The following is a 9,744-nucleotide window of genomic DNA, read 5'->3' as shown; positions in this document are numbered from 1 at the left end:
TGATGTCAATTTTATTGAATCTGTTTACATTGTTATTTAGAACTATACTTTTGAAGGTGAAGAATGTCTTTCTTCACATTTAGTTTACTTTTTATCCGCCAATACGCACACACCGGAACAAGAGAATGACAAGTTAAGTGTAACTCACGGTAAATCAAGGACGGCGGAGCCGAAGCGATGGGACTCCGACTGCAACCTCACAAATAAAATGCAAAAATATGGTAAATTTTCGGGGAAAACTGCCCCCATATCTCTAGGCTGCGTCCACTTGCACATGTTCAAGACTTTTTGCGGATGAGAAATCCCAATTTTTTGTATTGTTGTCCGTTTATGTACAACGTTGTGGTAGAAATGCAATGCTTTTGTGTAGTGCATTGGTTTCTTGCGCACGGACGCAAAATCTATTCGTTTTGGTATAGTTCGTTCTGGACACATGTTGGGTGTGTGCGTAGTTTGGCCCTCTATGAACTACTTATCGCTGGATCTCTTTTGATAACTTCCCAAAAAGTGAACGATCTGTACACGAATTATTCAAATGATATTTTGCTTTCCTTATTGGTATGATCTGATTTTTAATAAAAGATTAATTGCAAGATGTTTGCGAAGAGGTGTAGGGTGGAGGAAAGACCCAGAATGTTAGGGCATGACTTGGTGCCCGTGGTTCTCACATGGGTATACAGAAGCCTTGCGCAAGGTTTCTCCTCTGGCAATCGTGTGGCTGTAAGGAATTTTTGCTCCGTCTTCTGCGTTCATGCATATTTCCTTGTCATCTTTAGCAAGCGCGGTAGCCCTGATTCTGATCGATAAGTGAAGAGGTGTGCTTGTGATATTCCGTCAAAAGAGGGAATTTTTGGGAAAAAAATTTTCACGATATAAAAGAAATCGGCTAATTTCAAGTAAATAAACCATGCCGTAACACCTAAACCATTTAAGTTTTTCCAGAGATCAAAGGAGGCAATCTGCTAGTGCTTCTGGGATCGTTTGCGCGTCAGTCAAAATGGAGCCTGATCATGAACGTACACGCTGTTATGGCCAGACACTGATAATCTCGCCTATTACAGCCCCTAAGTATCTTCTGACACTTCACTTTTTGAAACTGCCTTGCGTCAAAAGCAGCGAGTGGGATAGCATGTCTACGAAGTCTTACCAAAAGAACGTGGAACGTACAAGAGTTATTACTTGGCGCTTCGCTCGCTGGTCAGGAAAAATTTAGCTTGTGTTGATGCGGGAAGCAGACAGCTTACGATCACAAGTAAGGTAAGGCTCCTAACATGAATTTTAACCACACTTCAAGTAACATACGCAGTAATGGTAAAGTGTTGATTTCTAAAGATATATGCCTCTTGACATTACAGCAAAAGGTGCCAAAGTTCGATCAATGCGTTACTTCTTTTGTGGACGCGCTCTACTGCCTCGACCTTTTGCATTTAAAAAAAAGCTCCATGCGATTAAAACGATTAATTAGACGTTACTTAAGATGAGAGATTTAATTTTACTCGCTAGGACTTCCAGAGTGCAAGTTAACTTTGTCTGAAGCAATAGTAACCCAATCAAGAAATTCAAGGGTGCGACATCTATTTATGGCGACCACCAATTAATCTTATATACGGCATGGCTTTAAAAACTTTTAATGTTTCTATCATTTTACTCGTGTTCAACTGACCTGAATTTACAGTTTACAGTGAATGGTTTGAACCAGGGAATAGCAGTCAGTGGGTCAGGACATTTGAAATAAGAGTCAACTGGCTCTTCCTTTCACTCAAATCTTTAAGGGGTTGGTTGCCATCACCCATAACAGTCTATTCCAGAGCCACCGTTATTCAGATGATAACACTTCATACTTTTATTATGCAGCTGTCCAAAATTGTTATTTTTGATTTACTGTCTAGAACCTCCTCTGTCTCTTTGAGCACATTTGAGTCTCCACAAAATGACCATGCTAAGGTTTCCATGGATTAAAAATAATTGATAAGAATAGGAAGTTTGGGATTAGGAAGAAAAAACAAAAAAGACATCTTTTGATCAAACTGTAATATTCTTACTTTATTAAAACACAGGAATCTTTTGTAAATAATTGAATTGAGGGGAAAACATACCACAACATTTAAACTCAGCAAGAATGAATTTTAACTTAAAGAGAACTGGAAAAAATTATGTACTTAAGAACTTATGTGCTAATTTCCTTCAAATAATTGGAAACAGTATTAAAAGATTTACAAGTAATGACTCAAAAAGTTTCAAATTGATGAAAAACACAGAAGTGAATTTGAGACAACTCAAACATTCCATCTTATTCCTAAATAGGAACCTTAACTCAGCCTCAAATCAATGCCTGCCTGCCTGCCTGCCCACCAAAACTCCAGCCAAACACTTACCCACCATCTCCAAACACCATAACAACCACCCTATTCCTCTTTACCCAAGTTAAAACCCTCACCCTAGCCTGTAACCCTCCCTGTCTCTAACCCAAACCCATTTAATCCCAACCCATCCCAACATTTTACCTCTCCAACCTCCCATGATCCTTTTCAGTCATAGCCACATTTGTAAACCCCCGCCCACAATAGTAGCCCTCCCTCCGTCCCAATCTGTTTCTCAGTCCTTACCATCACCACCACTCCACCACCCATACCTTCCACCCAAAACATTTGAGTTATCTCAAACCTACTTTGCTTTGACATCAGTCTGTTATATGGGAATAACATTCTAAATTTCCTCCTGAATGTCTGACAACCTCTAAATTAGTGTAATATGATATGATATATTCAAAAATACAGTTCTTCACTTAATATATGCTTTTTTGGATCTAACTACATGCAGAGTTGCTGCAGAAGTCGTTTATTTAACCTTTTAAGCAAGTTTTAGAGTTCAAATAATCTATATAACATGTTGATTGAGAAATCTGAACTTTGACCTCAGCTAAGTACTTCAAGAAAATTGTGATGTGCTAATTAAGACTTGAATCATTTTCCAAAAAAAAAAAACCTTGTTAATTTTGGATTTTATCCCCTGACCTGAAACACTCAGATTTCTCCTTAAGTAAATAGTGGATTAAAAGGTTAGTTGTTAGATTATAAGCTTTAAAGAATATTATGGAGAGCTCAGAATGTTCCAAGTGCAAAATGCCCAAATTTTGGAAATGTCATGTTTTAATTTCCAACACCCCTGATTTTAATTCAAGTCCAAGCATGTTTTCTTGAACGCAAAAAAATTAATTATTTCATACTAAGTTAAAGTTTTTTATATTTGTTGATTGTCATTCAGCTTGGTGAAATATGTATTACATCGTACAACATATTGAGAGCATCTAATTAGTTCTTGCAGTATCAATTTTGGATCAAAAATTTTGGCAAGGAAGCTTTTGGTTTTTATTCAAATTCTCCTGGTCAGTGCCTTTGGAAATTTCAAGAAAAAAGTATGGAGAATATGCACACTAATTTTAAGGTGTAAGAGGTGATTGCACCATGGCTGGACATGTAAACCCACAAAATCCCCGCATGGGGAAAAAATGGGGACCATGTTCCCCAAACCTGTGCTATGGTGATTAAACCTTCGGGGTTTGAAGGTAGCTTAACAATGTTTTACCCTAAAATGTTTTACTACTGTAATTACACAGCCTTTGTTTGTTAGTGTCCTTTATGAAAGTGCCTTATCTCCTTCTTAGGCACCAGTGGTTACATTTGTAGAGGCTGAAAACAAAAATAAAACAGCAGATAATTTTAATAATGTTGTGAAGAAATTAATGTTAGTTAATAGCTAAATTTTTGTAACCTATTTTGAATTATTTGGAATGTTAATTTTGCCAACACTCAAAATTTTCACACAGTTATATCTTTTAAATGTACGTTTGCTGCTGGGGTTGATGTACTGTATTCAGAGCATCTGCAGATTCTTTGAATTCAAAGTGGAAGAACACACTAACACTCTGTGAAGTGTATGCCAATAATAACAATTAAATACCTCAAGGTACTGTGCCAAAATTCTTTTAAATGTCAAAATCACGTTATCTAATTTTTTTCATTAAAAAATCCATAGCAGCAGTGTAAGGAATACATGATTTGTTTTGTTTGAAGACGTAGATTTTTGTTAAAGGATGTTACAAGAGTTAGATTTGAAAGTTAGTCCTAAGCAATGAACCTGTATGATTGCTGGATACTTTCTCTGAAATTATTTTGTCTCATGAATAGTGAGTGCCTCTTCCTTATTCTTGTAGTGCAACTTACATCCTAAAAACTCAAATAGAAAGGACCAACCTTTAAGTTTTTGTTTCTAGCATGGGGCTTTCTAGCTGCTAAGGACTGTTCAGCACACATTCAGAATACTCATGACTGGTCTGATAGGCTGTCAAATGGGTATAACCAGAACAAGAATTATATGCCATTTTGGGATTTGTGCAGTCTCTATATATTTCAAGAGTGTTATAAGTGTTTTTTTTAAGTTCCTTTGCCTAACAACTTCTATCTGACAAGTTTGGTTGCTCTCATTACCTGTTTGCTGGATATTGTAGTGATATTATTTGGGAGAGTTATATGTTAATAATTTCCTTGAGGTAAAGGGTTCAATGCTGACCTGGATAGGATCTGTGAATTGATTCTGGTTTATTTTGGTGATTTCAAATGATCAGATTTCCTGGAAACTAACTAAAGCCTTCAGGCTGTTCTGCATACTGTATTTGTAACAGTTAAGCTTACTTACCTTTTGAATTGGCTGAGAATGAGTGTCTGAGCTGCAAAAATAATAAGAATTTGTTTGTTTGTTTGTCTGTAGTCTGAAATCTTATTTTGGTGATTTCAAATGATCAGATTTCCTGGAAACTAACTAAAGCCTTCAGGCTGTTCTGCATACTGTATTTGTAACAGTTAAGCTTACTTACCTTTTGAATTGGCTGAGAATGAGTGTCTGAGCTGCAAAAATAATAAGAATTTGTTTGTTTGTTTGTTTGTTTGAAATCTTTTTTTCCAATTTTTAATCTAGTTGTTTGCCCTGGAAATAAGACTTCAAGCTCCCAATATAAAAATGTTACCGTGACTAACCTTGTTTTGATGAGAAATAGACAGAAATAAGAGGCATAAGTAGCACTCACCGTTTTTACTGTTAAATAAATGTTTGAGAACATACTGCATGGTTAGTAATATGATGAGTTATAGAATATATAAGAGGTATTATTGATACTCACCTTTTTTGCTATTAAAAAAAAAATGTTTGAGAACATACTGATTAGGAACATGATGGGTTATAGACTGATATAAGAAGTATTATTGATACTCACCTTATTTGCTGTTTTAAAAAATGTTTGAGAACATACTGATTAGGAACATGATGGGTTATAGACTGATATAAGAAGTATTATTGATACTCACCTTATTTGCTGTTTAATAAGATGTTTGAGAACATACTGATTAGGAACATGATGGGTTATTAAGACTGATATAAGAAGTATTATTGATACTCACCATTTTTGCTGTTTAAAAAAGTGTTTGAGAACATACTGATTGGGAACATGATGGGTTATAGACTGATATAAGAAGTATTATTACACGACTCGGGCAGTCAGAGGGCCAATAACTAAAATCAACCAATCAAAATGCTCTATTGCCGGTCAATATTCTCTAAGTATTGGACCGGGCACAATCCCGAATGGTCCCGAATGATATCGCACTTGTGTCCCTTTGAACTTCAGTCTTATAATAAATCTCCTATTAACCAAGCTTGCTCAGGACTGTACTGGAAGAATATCAGCCGTCAAGCTTTTTTGTACGGACCTCGCTGCACTTGGTCCGTACTGTCAAGATCTCAGGCTGATATTCTCCCAGTATGGCCCTCGCACTTGGTTAATAAGATATATTTATTGATACTCACCTTATTTGCTGTTTAAAAAAATGTTTGAGAACATACTGATTAGGAACATGATGGGTTATAGACTGATATAAGAATTATTATTGATACTCACCTTATTTGCTGTTTTAAAAAATGTTTGAGAACATACTGATTAGGAACATGATGGGTTATAGACTGATATAAGAAGTATTATTGATACTCACCTTATTTGCTGTTTAAAAAATGTTTGAGAACATACTGATTAGGAACATGATGGGTTATAGACTGATATAAGAAGTATTATTGATACTCACCTTATTTGCTGTTTAAAATAATGTTTGAGAACATACTGATTAGGAACATGATGGGTTATAGACTGATATAAGAAGTATTATTGATACTCACCTTATTTGCTGTTTTAAAAAATGTTTGAGAACATACTGATTAGGAACATGATGGGTTATAGACTGATATAAGAAGTATTATTGATACTCACCTTATTTGCTGTTTAAAATAATGTTTGAGAACATACTGATTAGGAACATGATGGGTTATAGACTGATATAAGAAGTATTATTACACGACTCGGGCAGTCAGAGGGCCAATAACTAAAATCAACCAATCAAAATGCTCTATTGCCGGTCAATATTCTCTAAGTATTGGACCGGGCACAATCCCGAATGGTCCCGAATGATACCGCACTTGTGTCCCTTTGAACTTCAGTCTTATAATAAATCTCCTATTAACCAAGCTTGCTCAGGACTGTACTGGAAGAATATTGGCCCTCAAGCTTTTTTGTACAGACCTCGCTGCACTCGGTCCATACTGTCAAGATCTCAGGCTGATATTCTCCCAGTACGGCCCTCGCACTTGGTTAATAAGATATATTTATTGATACTCACCTTATTTGCTGTTTAAAAAAATGTTTGAGAACATACTGATTAGGAACATGATGGGTTATAGACTGATATGAGAAGTATTATTGATACTCACCTTATTTGTTGTTTAAAAAAATGTTTGAGAACATACTGATTAGGAACATGATGGGTTATAGACTGATATAAGAAGTATTATTGATACTCACCTTATTTGCTGTTTAAAATAATGTTTGAGAACATACTGATTAGGAACATGATGGATTATAGACTGATATAAGAAGTATTATTGATACTCACCTTATTTGCTGTTTAATAAGATGTTTGAGAACATACTGATAAGGAACATGATGGGTTATTAAGACTGATATAAGACGTATTATTGATACTCACCATTTTTGCTGTTTAAAAAAATGTTTGAGAACATACTTATTAGGAACATGATGGGTTATAGACTGATATAAGAAGTATTATTACACGACTCGGGCAGTCAGAGCGCTAATAACTAAAATCAACCAATCAAAATGCTCTATTGCCGGTCAATATTCTCTAAGTATTGGACCGGGCACAATCCCGAATGGTCCCGAATGATACCGCACTTGTGTCCCTTTGAACTTCAGTCTTATAATAAATCTCCTATCACCCAAGCTTGCTCAGGACTGTACTGGAAGAATATCGGCCCTCAAGCTTTTTTGTACGGACCTCGCTGCATTCGGTCCATACTGTCAAGATCTCAGGCTGATATTCTCCCAGTACGGCCCTCGCACTTGGTTAATAAGATATATTTATTGATACTTACCTTATTTGATGTTTAAAAAAATGTTTGAGAACATACTGATTAGGAACATGATGGGTTATAGACTGATATAAGAAGTATTATTGATACTCACCTTATTTGTTGTTTAAAAAAATGTTTGAGAATATACTGATTAGGAACATGATGGGTTTTAGACTGATATAAGAAGTATTATTGAGACTCACCTTTAATGCTATTAAAAAAAATGTTTGAGAACATAGTGACTAATAACTTGATGATTATCCACTGATATCTGCATGTACATGTAGGAGACATTAGTAGCACTCACCTTTTTTGCTGTTTGAAGAAATGTTTGTTAACATAGTGATAAATAACAAGTAAAATGATGTATGTATTTGTAAGAGAATGATGGTGCAACTAAAATAGGCTAGTACACTTATCTTGTCCTGAAAAAAAAATGCAATAAATTAAGTGTCAGCCCCAAATAATGGCACTTACCTTGTTCCTGAAAAAAGTTAGTTGTTAGTAACTATGACTTTCTAAGAAAGTGACACACAGAGAGACAGTCTTTTTTAATTTATTTTTTCTATGAACATCATTCTTAAGTTTTCAATGAATTTGCATGTGTATATTTTCGTGACACATTAATTTTTTGTTGTTATGGAACCATCAATCTTCAGGTCTGCTCCAAAAAATGGGCTCTGAGCTGCCAGAATTAAATCCCTGAAAAGTAAATAAATTAGTAATCTTGTGGTTAAAGTCTGAAGGTAGGTTTCTGAAGAAGAATGGCAGACACACAGGTTGTTTCTCTCTACTTTTTGAAAATAAATTATTACCATCAGTTGCTTGTTAAATTCCTGCTAAGGGTGGGATGCACTTTAAATTTCCTAAATGAAAAATTAAGCATCTGCAGAAACCTCAAGTGTTCCTGTGTCAGTAAATGTCAACACCCCGATTGGAACACTCAGGGTGTCCCAGATCAGGTTTAAGAGGTTGGCTAGTTAACGAGTAAGGGTCGTTATCAAGCTCTTAGACAGTAAATTTGATGCCAATTGATGTTGAAATCGAAAGGCGGAATGATAGCCATAGGGAATTTCAAACCGCAAGCCGAACTCGGAATAGAATAAAACACACCCATCTGGTGACAACTTGGAGACCTTGCCCTACCTTTGTAAGGGTTGGTTGCTGCACATATCAGGCCTCTGTGATCCAATTTGTAAAGAGAAGAGTATTCTATTCCCCAACATTTTGAAGACAGCTTGGAAGCTGAGTTTTTAAGACGATTGGTTTAATGTATGAACCAAAAGCAAATATTTTAACTGGGGCATTTCTTAAGACAAATATGGGGTTTCCTCTCCATTGTGACTCCTCATCTGCTCCATAATGTTAGTTGATGTGTTCTATTTTTGCCCAGAATTTGAACTGACAGCTGTTATGCTATCAAACAATTTTACAAGTAGTTTATTGTCTGTCAACTAAGCTGGTGTGTGCAGTTCCCTATTTCCCACTAAATGAAGTCTTGTGTCCAAGTCTTGTTATTCTGCATTGGAGCTGATGTAGAGGTCTAAAATTTGCAGTTCTTGCCTCGTAGCTTTAAGTGTTTTAGTCTTCCATAGAAGCTGTAAGGAGGGATAAAGGTTCCAGTTCCCTTCCTAGTCTTAAGTCTTGTTGGTCTTCTAAAGGGGAGACAGAAGGACTTATTATACTAGTTCTTGCCTCTTGGGCTTAATTTTGTTGCCTTCCACAGGGGTTGAAGTGAAGGACTAGGTGGTGCTAATGATGGACTTCGTAAGTTGCAGTTGATCCAGAGAAGGGACATGGTGTTTTAAGGGCTGTAGGCTGGTTTATTCTTGGTAGTAAGCAGCTGTATTGTTGTATTTGAAGTTAACCATTTTCTCTCTCGTTGCAAAGGGCCTAGTAAGATTAAAACTATGCAAAGGTTTAAGAAGAGATTTCCTTCTACAGCATGCCAAGTCACTCAGTACTTGAACTTTTTGCACATGCATGATTGACTAATTATATAATTTGTTTTTTTTTTAAAGCTAACTGTTGATAACTTAGTCACTGAATTTTCTCTAGTGGCTTAATGTCCCCCAAAAAGCTTGAATTACTTTTTAAAATGAGACCAATACTCTGTCAATCTATTCTGAAAAACTGCCTTTAAATGCTTTGTGAATGAACTTGTTGCATAATTTACCCCTTAAAGGTATTCAACTGTTTGAAATCTGAATTTTCTATTAGCAGGTAAAATGGTTACAAATATCTTTATGCTTTTGTTATTTTTTACCTGATTTT

General features: G+C 35.7%; 1 long non-coding RNA gene across 1 annotated transcript; it reads right to left on the bottom strand.

The window, feature by feature from the left end:
• Nucleotides 1-2,958: 2,958 nt before the first annotated feature.
• LOC148743066 (uncharacterized) lies at nucleotides 2,959-4,778 on the bottom strand. Its single transcript, XR_016002168.1, has 3 exons — nucleotides 4,696-4,778; nucleotides 4,254-4,341; nucleotides 2,959-3,689 (listed from the first exon to the last, which is right to left on the bottom strand). It is a non-coding gene; the product is annotated as an uncharacterized LOC148743066 (long non-coding RNA).
• Between the last annotated feature and the right edge of the window lie 4,966 nt (nucleotides 4,779-9,744).

The sequence above is a fragment of the Stylophora pistillata genome, chromosome 1 (assembly GCF_964205215.1).
Source record: "Stylophora pistillata chromosome 1, jaStyPist1.2, whole genome shotgun sequence".
NCBI classification, from domain to species: domain Eukaryota; kingdom Metazoa; phylum Cnidaria; class Anthozoa; order Scleractinia; family Pocilloporidae; genus Stylophora; species Stylophora pistillata.
This window is presented reverse-complemented; position numbering and strand designations above follow the sequence as displayed.